Consider the following 10,229-nt stretch of genomic DNA (forward strand, 5'->3'; position numbering starts at 1 on the left):
ACCAATTTACCCAGTTCTAGAGGTAACACTGTAATTTTGACCATTGTCGATCGCTTCTCTAAGGCAGCGCATTTTGTCCCTCTGCCCAAGCTTCCTTCTGCCAAGGAGACGGCTCAGATTATGATAGAACACGTCTTTCGCTTACATGGTCTACCTTCTGACGTAGTTTCTGATAGGGGTCCTCAATTTATCTCCCGTTTTTGGCAAGAGTTCTGTAGACAGATCGGCTCCACAGCCAGCTTGTCTTCAGGTTATCACCCACAGACCAACGGGCAATGTGAACGGGCTAACCAGGATCTTGGTCGTGCGCTCCGCTGTCTGACATCTCAATATCCGAGCTCTTGGTGCCAACAGTTACCCTGGGTATGCACATAACTCTCTTCCTGTTTCTTCCCATAAGATGTCTCCGTTTGAGGCTTCCATGGGGTTTCAGCCCCCTCTTTTCCCAGATCAGGAACTCGATGCGGTGGTCCCGTCTGCGCTAGCCTTTGTTCGACGTTGCAGACGCACCTGGAGGAGGGCTAGAAATACATTACTCAGGACCTCCAGACGGACCAAAGCCGCGGCTGATCGTCACCGTAGACCCGCGCCCCGTTTTATCTGTGGGCAAAAGGTATGGCTTTCTTCCAAGGATCTGTCTCTCCGAGGGCCATCTCGTAAGCTGGCACCTCGATTCCTTGGGCCATACAGTATTGAAAAGGTTATTAACCCGGTGACGGTTAAGCTCAGATTGCCTCCTGCTCTCGGTCGAGTTCATCCAGTTTTTCATGTGTCTAAACTGAAGCCTGTTTTCTTTTCTCCCCTTAACCCTGTCCCTTCTGCTCCCACCCCTCCCACGCCGCAGCTTCTGGACGGTGCCCCAGTTTATACTGTTAAATCCCTTTTAGATGTGTGTCGGCGGGGCAGGGGTTTTCAGTATTTAGTGGATTGGGAGGGTTATGGTCCGGAGGAGAGGTGTTGGGTACCGGCCCGGGACATCTTGGACCCTGACCTGATTGTGGACTTTTGTCGGCGACAAGGTGAGCCCTCCCATGGACCGCCTGGGGGCGGTCGTGGGGGGGGGGGTCCTGTCGTGACTTTGGTTTTTGTGACTGCTGTATTTTTGTTTCTCTGTTTATGTTTCTGTGTTGCCTGTTTTCACACATGCGCGGCTCTGTCACGGGTGTCATTAGTGTCATTTCTTTCACCTGCGTCTCTCACCTGATATTCATTTGATGCCCAATCGGTTTAGTATTTAATCCCTGTGTGTGTGTTTGCTCCTTGCAAGTTCGTCTGTGTATGTTCTCGCCATTACTAGCTTTGCTAGTTTCCAGTCTTGTCTTGTGTCGATTTCTAGTTTGGATTTATTTATTTCATTTGTGCTATCTGCTGTCCAGGAATTATCGCTGGGATTCTGTTTATACCCTCGGCTCTCTGGACTGTTTCTCTGCTGCCTGTTTCGGATTATCTTCAACCTCAGTTGGATTTACAGACTGGTCTATTACTTAACTGCAGAGGCTCATCGCGGCATTGTCGCTGTCCACCGGAGAGGTCCTTCATCACTGGAGCTGTCCAGCTTCTCTCATCTGTTTCTCTAACGCTCTCTCTCTCTCCCTCTGCCCGCCGCAGGATTTACCCCCTGTCCCAGTGGCTTCCGTGACACGGCGCTCACGGGAGCGGTCTACGCACCCTACCCCGTATCGGGGTCTCCATACTTCCTCCCACCGTTCGTTGTCTGGCCGGAGCCCGAACGTGTGTGGTTCATCGTTCCGGTGCCAGTGTGTGTTCTCTACTCCCAGCCGTCTGCCTTGGTGTGGCTTTGAGCCCAGACGTGCTTTTGACATTTTCCTCTCATTATCATTTAAATAAAGTCTTCTGTTATCCGCACTGGGATCTTCTGTTTTCATTGTCTGACATCTTGAAGATGTCCTTTACTAAATACTGTAAATACTTCCCTGTGTTTAGTGTTTGTTTGTGTCTGTGTCATCTGTCTTTCGTGTTGCTTTTCCATCCATTAGCCGGCCAACCTGAGCGCCACCCAGCGGCCTGGCTATATAGTGGAAGGGTTACGTTACACTGGCACGAAGCAACCAGAAGCCAACTCATCCATTATTTTGTCTTAAAGGGGAAGTAGGAATTTTTGCGTTTTATTATAATGTTGTTATTTTGTGTATAGCTGTGGTTATTTTCCTACTGGTACTGTTTTCACCTATCGAGCACTGTAAATAAACTAACATTTTTCACTTAACATCTCTGTGAGTATGCCATCATTTTTTTTAAATATTTTTTCACCCGTTTTGGTGAGGGTGAATCCTATGGGCTGAAAACGGGCCTGCGAAGACCCATTGTCTCACACAGTACTTTTGCATCTAAACTTTTTACTTGTCTCTTTTTTGTTTCTATGGCACCAGACATTGCTGTAAGTTTTACCTATGTGGTGATTTTAATATTAATTTCTCTGTGGATCTTTGACCCTACAATGATGTTGTTATACCAGTATAATAATGTAAAGACCAGAGGCAGTACTAGACCCTTTTTAGGGGGGCTTTAGCCACCCTGTCTGTCATCTTAGCCATAGATATGTATAATAAAGGCTGGATGTGTTATGTCGAAATCTCTAACGTCATCACCTGCGGCCATCTTACCTCAGACAGCTCGCTCACTCGTAGCATTGTGTTTAATGGTGCAGGTACTTAAATGACCATAACTTAGTAACCTTTAACTATACATATAGTATACATAAACTTTGACTATACATATATATATAATTCAAAATACACAATAATAAATAATAGTAATGAATAACATTTATACCTTAACTGTTTAAGAGTATTGGTCACCATTACTTTAACTGTGTTATTGTTGTATTTTTGACTTAAGATCAATCCAAAATCTGTATGATAAAGTAATATATGTATTTGAATTTTTTAAATATTAATTAAAATAAAAAAATTCTGGTTCTAATTTACAAAAAGGCATCACAATGAAATCCTAGAATCGCCCCTGGTAAAGACCAACAGTACAATATCATATTTGTACATCAAAGTAAAATACCTTACAGTAGTTTGTATTGCATTCTGCTTAATTTAATAAAACATATATATTAGTATTAGTAACTATTTATTTATGTATGACAATATGTTACGTTAGTTATAGTCCTTATAAAAAATAATATAAAAAAAAAAATAAAAGCAGGTATTTAATGTCTTACTAAGCTTACTAGAAACTTACAGGCAGGTGTGCTTATGCTGAGTTTACACCAACCGCGTTTCAGGCGTCAAAATTGTGTCTACCACGGCTAGTTTGCCGCTTGAACAGTTTAAATGGATTCGCGCGTGTAGAGCGAAGTAGACGCGCGGAAAAAGCAAGCGTTTGACGCGTGTCAGAGGCAAAATCCGCTGCTTGTGGGAGGGGCAAGTGCTATGCGGTTGTCCGTTTGCAAGATGACTGATGTAGATCTGTGTGCATTTATCGAGAGAGTTACCAGTTTGTATTTGGTAACCCTAATATAGGGGGGAAATACACTGCGCGGGTCGATAAACGTCACATGACTCAAAAGTGAAGTGTGTATTACAACTTACCAGGTTTCACAATGTCATCACTGACACACTTCCAGGCAAGGTCCTTTTTATTCCTGTCTCCTCTATAGAAATAAGAACTTGTGTCGTATAGCTCCGGGTGACTGCTTACGGGCAATATCAAGCGTTGGTTGAGTGAGTGATTCCGGGCGGGGCTGCCACCACAGCAGCAAGCAGGCTCCTGATTGGTTAACGTGGCGCGAAATTCCACCAAAGTTCACATTTTTCAACTCGGGCGTCAGCCGCAAATTCGCGTGAACCGCAAAATGCACAAAAAGCATCATTCGCGCGTACCGCGCACAATGCTCAATTCGCGTCTTCCGTGCGAATTTCACGCGCGATGAGGCGGAAACGCGTCTTCTGCGCCGTGCCGAACGCCTCTTCCGCGCCGCTGTCACGGTTGATCCGTGTCATGTCTTGTTTCTGTTCTGATTGTCATCACCTGGACTCTTGTTAATTAATTACCTGCCTCATCACACCTGTGTATCATTAGTCTGTTTGTATATATACCCTTGCCTGTTGTATGTGCACTTGCCGGATCATTGTTGTTTCTACCATGTCTGTTCCAGTTAACATTTATCTGTTCCTGTGTTTAACGTACCTGCCATGTTTTGATTCTCATGTTTTATTTCTAGTTTATTTATTAAATGTTATTTATTCACACAAACTCTGCAATTGCGTCCTCACTTCCTCACTCCTGCATCCCAGTCATGACAGAATGATCCGGCCAGTAAAGGACGCAGCGAGTTTGCGGAGAGGAGCTCCCCCAAGTTTTTTTTCGAGGGGGAGTAATGGACGTCGGGATGCACTATCCGCCATGTCCCGACACCTACTGGAGTCGGCGGAGAGCAAAACGTTCGTGTCTCCAGGCTCGGCTCAAGTTAACGGCAGCAACGCTCGATTAATTCCCCGGGGTGGTTGTCGCAACACATGAGCCAGGTCCTGGGAGGCTCGAGTCTGTGGTCGAGGTTCCTCTGACAGTCGAATCTTCAGGGTCGATTCTTGGGATGACCCCCGCCGTGCTCGATGCGGTTCTGGGATCGGCCGCGGCCATGCCCGATTTATTCCCCGGGATGGTCGCTGCGATCTACAAGGCTGTTTCCCCGAGACGGGTGGAGTTTATTCCTGGGCCAATTGAGTCCTCGTCGGTTCCCGTGAAGGATGAGTCGTCTGAGTCGGTTCCCTTATGGGTCAAATCTTCTGAGTCGACTCCCAGGATGGTCGAATCTTCTGGGGCGGGTCCTGTGTCGGTTGAACTTTCGGAGTCAGTTCCCGCGATGGTTGAACTTTTGAGGTCGGTTCCCATTATGGACTACGCACCAGAGACTGTTCGAGTATTGGCCGGGCTGGTGACGTCAGGTTTCGTCTTGTCTCCAGTTCGGTCCAACCCGCCATGGTCTCCTAACCCTCCGTCCCTCCCCCTGAGTAGCCCTCCCAGACTTTGTTTTGATTGGTGTCTGGAAGCCACCTTTTAAGGGGGGGGGGGGGGGGGGTAATGTCACGGTTGATCCGTGTCATGTCTTGTTTCTGTTCTGATTGTCATCACCTGGACTCTTGTTAATTAATTACCTGCCTCATCACACCTGTGTATCGTTAGTCTGTTTGTATATATACCCCTGCCTGTTTTATGTGCACTTGCCGGATCATTGTTGTTTCTACCATGTCTGTTCCAGTTAACATTTATCTGTTCCTGTGTTTTACGTACCTGCCATGTTTTGATTCTCATGTTTTATTTCTAGTTTATTTATTAAATGTTATTTATTCACACAAACTCTGCACTTGCGTCCTCACTTCCTCACTCCTGCATCCCAGTCATGACAGCCGCGGTACCTCCTGACGCACGTCAATGCGTCTTCACATTGACTTAACATTGAAACCACTTGCTTCATGCCTCTACTGCGGTTGGTGTAAACGCAGCATTAGGCAAGCTGGAGCTGAACTCAACAGTACACCCGCCCTCCAGGATGGAGTTTGAGTAACCCTGGTATACAACATATGTAACAATTACTACAATAGACTTTGAGCTTGTAGTTGTAGTAGTAGTAGTAGTAGTAGTAGAATTTATAAATAGCAAACATCAGTAGATAACGAAAGTTCTAGATTCGTACATTGATCCTTGATACAAACACAAACAGCAAATGTATGCATTTGGGAAATGCTTTCATCCACAGTTGCTCTTAATGCATTTATAGTATGCCTTTGATCTGTCTATCATGCATTATCTGCCGTTTATAAGGGCGTGCAACACTAGATGAGCTGGAAGATTGTTACCATGAGGGAATTTTAAGCAAATCATGTGCCTACATGATTCAGACACTGCATAATGAATCTGGCTCATAGAAATGGTCCATATTTCAAGAAAAGTAAAAGTGACCCGAAATACTCTTCCTAAGTGATCTTTTAAATTAAAATGTGCAGACCTTTATTTTCAGGCGTGCATGTAAATGGATGAACTCTGTTTTATGTCTTACTTTAGTAATGGATGAAAGCCGCGAAAGACCTAAAATAGTCACTCATAGTGAGGACATGCTGCAATATCTTGCTAATATTTACCTCTTTCTTTTATTAAACATCCAAATGCAAAAACAGATGCAAGTAGTGTCATATAAGTATGCATTAAGGCATTAATACAGGTTGCATTTATTTTGCTGCATTAAAATGCTGCTGAAGCCAAATTTGCTTTAACTGCTGCTACTAAAGTTACTAATGCCCAAGAATCCTTTTATAGACTGATTAATCCTATTTCCTTATATATAGTTTATATACAGAGGTTAGGCAATGAAACTAAAACACTGGCTAATGTAGTGTTGAAGGTTTCACATCCATATACTGAATGCATGGCCTGTTGGCCAATATTCACTGATTGCACATTTCATCATTGAGAACAGAGTGTGAAGGTTGAATTAGCCGAGCAATAGCACAGCTGCACATAAAATATTGCATTCACACAACATAATGGGAGACATATCATAGTTTAAGAGGGGACAAATTATGGGGGCGACACGCTGGTGCATCTGTGACCAGAACAGCAAGTCGTTGTGGTGTATCGAGAGCCACAGTGTCCAGGGTAATGTTGGGTAATAAAGGATAATGGATCCAGGAAAGACAGATCACATCAAGCAGGAGTAACTGTAGACACAAGAGGAAAATGTCTGAAAGGGATGTCTGGAGCACTAACCCGGATTGTATCCAAAAAACATTAAAGCACAGCTGCCCAAATCACTGCAGATTAAATGTGCACCTCGACTCTCGTCGGGAGCTCTGCAGCGTCAATTTTCATGCTCGGGCTGATATAGCTCAACTAAATGCCAAACATCGATTTGGGATGAGGACAATGTAAAACATGCCTTGTTTTCTGCTGAGTCCACATTCACTGTCACTCCCACATTCAGGAGAGTTACAGTGTGAAGTAGCCCAAAAGAAGCTTACCACCCAGACTCTTTTGTGAAGCATGGGGGCGAATCAGTTGAAATATCATGGCACTAGATCCACTACAGTAAATGGATCCGTCACTGCCAAGGTCTACCAAACCATTTGGGAGGACCATATGATTTATGTAGCACCAATATACACCTGGTGACAGAGTAATTTGATGAACAGAAAAGTGAAGTTGATCTCCCATGGCCTGCACAGTCACCACTTTGGAGTGTTTTGGAGAAGCTATTCAGGACTCAATTTCTTCCTCCAGTGTGTCATGTGTATAAAAACAATTTTTTGTTAGATTTTTTTGAATACAAGTAATTTATTTGAGTTTTTTGGCAAGTCTTTGTTCTGATTCGACTACAGATTCAACCTGATCTCACGAATTTCCGTGTTATAGTCACAGAATATTTTGATCATTTATCCGTGCCATTGTCATGGATCTCCACATTTTTCCGTGCCCATACCATGGACTTTCTTTTCCATGTCAGTTTTACGTATTGGTTACTGATTTTTTTTTCTATTTTCTTACCATTTTCGCATGGGTTTGGTGTTAGAACGACTTTCTAATGACTCCTAACCCAAACCCAACTCTAACCCTAAGGTCAGGCGACAATTGTTTAAAAATCCGGAGAAAATTTGTATAAACCAATATATAAAGTGACATCCTAACCCAAACTCTATATCTAACCCCAAACTTATGCAAAAATGGTTAAAAAATAAGAAAAACAATTGCGTAACCAATACGTGAAACTGAAATGCGGAAAAATGTGGAAATCCGTGACAACGACAAGAATAAATGAGCTAAATATACTGTGACTTTACCACTTTGTGAGATCATGTTGCCAGATTGTCTGCCCACATAACAAAGAGCAGCTAGTCATATTGGATCTAAACCTTACCAGTATTTTGACCGGTACATAATTTGGGCTCTTGGCTTAAGAGAGTGTGTATGTTTCCTGTTTATTAAATCAAACCAAACCAGAAAGCAGACACATACTGCCAGTTTGCCAGCAGGCTCCATGGCTGCCTATTGGATGACAGACTGAGCTACAACCACATAAACATGAAGACCTTTTCCGTCTCCCCTGATGAAACCCCAAAAAATCCTAAAACCAGCCTCTACATGCTTACATACCGTAATTTCCGGACTATAAGCCACACTGGAGTATAAGCCGCATCATTCAAAAATGCATCATTAAGACGAAATAACATGTATAAGTCACAGTGGACTATATGTCGCGTTTATTGAGAAAATTATTTCACAAAAACCAAGCCGAAGAACAGACATTTAATCTGGAGAAGCAAGTTATTCAACTAAACAATAGCAGACAGAACAGCAGGCTGAATAGATGTCTGTACGTTTAAGTAATATTATCAGTTATTTAAACGATAAAACATAGCATACAGAACTTACCTGGAAGGTTGAATAGTCTAAATTAACCGAACAGGCCAACTAGCGCGAAGTTCGCATACTCGTCATTCCACATCACTGAATCCATTAAATTACATAAATACAGAAGCAGCATATGACGGGCTCTCACGGCTGTAGATGGTAATGTTGTCTCTTGCCTCATAAATGTCAAAATTAATTCGGACTGACAAGGCGTACCTGACTATAAGACGCAGCAACAGGCAAGTTATGAAAAAAAAACGTGGCTTATAGACAAATATGGTATATTGACTTGCTTTAGAAAAGACACTTCACCCTACCCAAAAAAAAGTGTGGTGTTGAGGTGCAACTAAAGTCTATACATATTTTAAACTAACTAATAAATACATTTATTATTCATCTCAGTGCTTTCATAATGACAAAATTGCATGGACTGTATTGCTATTAAAGTTGTGTTTGCAAAGAAGCTGACTGCAACATACGTAATATCACATTACATAAACCACATTGCCTTACAGAAGGAACACTTTACTCCCCCCCAAAAATAAATGTAATATACGTAATATCACATTTACAGGAACAGGAAATGCATTTTTCTTGTGATGGAGAGGGCAGACAAATAGATAAGAGAGAGAGAGAAAGAGAGCGAGAGAGAGATGAAATCATAACCAAAATCATTTACAGGGACTTTTCACATAGAAAAGGAAATCCTCAAGGGAAGTAGGCAGTAGAAATCCATTGGCAGTGTAAATGTAATTATTTCTGAATGGACGGCTTAAATAAATGTTGAGTCAGCGTATGTCAAAGGAGTCAGTAAGATAACAGCTACAATGTATTAGAAGACTGATCACTGCTCTGGCCATTTCACCCTACTGACTCTTCTGAAAAGAATCATTGAAGTCAGTCTGAAACTCCCAGCACAATGCAATGTTTCTCAACCAAAGTGTCCTGTCTGTGTTTCCCCTGTTTTTAGTGTGCCTTGTTTCCCTGTTTTTATGTGTTACTCATTCCCCTTGTTTGTAACCATAGACATTGATTAGATACCACTCCTACATTGTTTGTTGCCATAGCAATTCATTGATTCACTGCCATCTCACCTGTCTATAAATAGCCCTTGTGTTTCAGTTGTCTGTTGTCCAGTATTGTTGTATCTGATATGAGGTGTGTTCGACTTCATGCGGCGCGGCACTGCACAGAGCAATCGGCAGCTGACTTGAAGCAGTGCCTGCCGGTTAGTAATTTTGTCCGACTTGAGCTGGCGCTAAAGGCACGTGACTTTGACATATGGTTTTAAAGTATCGCGAGAGCGTTTCAAGAGTAGTCTGCTGGCTTAGCCGGCACAGCCTAGTGACGGGAGAAACAAAGCTTTTCGAAGCTTCAAATCAATTGAACCAATTGCTTCGAAAATTGATTCAGTTTTTCGAAGCAGTTCGAACTACCACACACGCTGGCGACCCCTGCTGGTCGAAATAGTGTAAAAGCAGATATGTCCAAACATTTTACATTTTAGATTTTGATTAAAATATGTTTAAAAAATTCTTTAACTTAATTAAGACATAATTAAAAGTGTATTGTGTGTTTTTAGTTTTATTTAGAGCAAACAAATCATTAAAACTAACTACCCTTTTAACTCTTTCACCGCCATTGACGAGATATCTCGTCAATTAAGAGAAAACGCTTCCCGCCAATGACGAGATTTTCCGTCTCTTCCGCAATACCGCTATTATCCACCAGGTGGCGCCCTTCTGCAACTTTTTAAACCCAGATGTATTGCCCTATGGCAAGCAGCTGCATGTCCGTGTCTGTTTTAAAGATCGCTCTGAATGGGATCTCTATGAAAAGTCTGTCACAAAAATGGA

This window comes from Misgurnus anguillicaudatus, chromosome 16 (assembly GCF_027580225.2).
Source record: "Misgurnus anguillicaudatus chromosome 16, ASM2758022v2, whole genome shotgun sequence".
Classification (NCBI taxonomy): Eukaryota; Metazoa; Chordata; class Actinopteri; order Cypriniformes; family Cobitidae; genus Misgurnus; species Misgurnus anguillicaudatus.